The sequence below is a fragment of the Arachis duranensis genome, chromosome 10 (genome assembly GCF_000817695.3).
Source record: "Arachis duranensis cultivar V14167 chromosome 10, aradu.V14167.gnm2.J7QH, whole genome shotgun sequence".
Taxonomy (NCBI): domain Eukaryota; kingdom Viridiplantae; phylum Streptophyta; class Magnoliopsida; order Fabales; family Fabaceae; genus Arachis; species Arachis duranensis.
In genome coordinates, this window is record NC_029781.3 from 70,963,816 (window position 1) to 70,964,533 (window position 718).

Below are 718 nucleotides of genomic sequence, written 5' to 3' on the forward strand. Positions count from 1 at the left end.
CCATTTTGCGAAGGGCCATGGTGCGGTGATGCTGATAAGGTCTTCGGGTGGTGCCTTGTGAAAATTGGCGTGTTTTTGGCAGGGGGGCATATTTTCACAAACTCCGTTGCGTCTCTTTGCAAGGTCGGCCAGTAGAACCTGGCTCTGACTACTTTTTTAGATAGTGCCCGAGCTCCGAGATGGTTCCCACACATGCCTCCGTGGACTTCTTCGAGGACGCTTTTTGTTTCTGAGGTTGGGACGCACCTAAGGAGGGGATTTGAGAATCCTCTTCTGTATAATACGCCGTGAATTAGTGTATAATTCTGGGCGTCTTTCGTGAGTCTTTTAGCTTCCTTTCTTTCGGCGGGGAGAGTTCCCGACTTCAGGGAGTTGAGGATGGGGGGCATCCATCCTTGCTGTTGGTTGGATATATTTAGCGTTTCTTCCTCTCTTAGCACTGAGGGGGATTGTAAGGTTTCCTGGAGGAGACTTCTGTTGTTGCCTCCGGGCTTGGTGCTGGCGAGCTTTGAGAGGGCGTCTGCCCGGGCGTTTTGTTCTCGAGGTATGTGCTGAATCTGTATCTCTGAAAAGTGGCGCAGTTGTGCCTGTGTTTGGTCCAGGTATTTTTTCATAATTGGGTCTTTGGCCTGGTAGCTTCCATTTACTTGTGACGTGACGACCTGGGAGTCACTAAAGATTGTGATTCTCTGGGCTCCGACCTCTTCGGCTAGCTTTA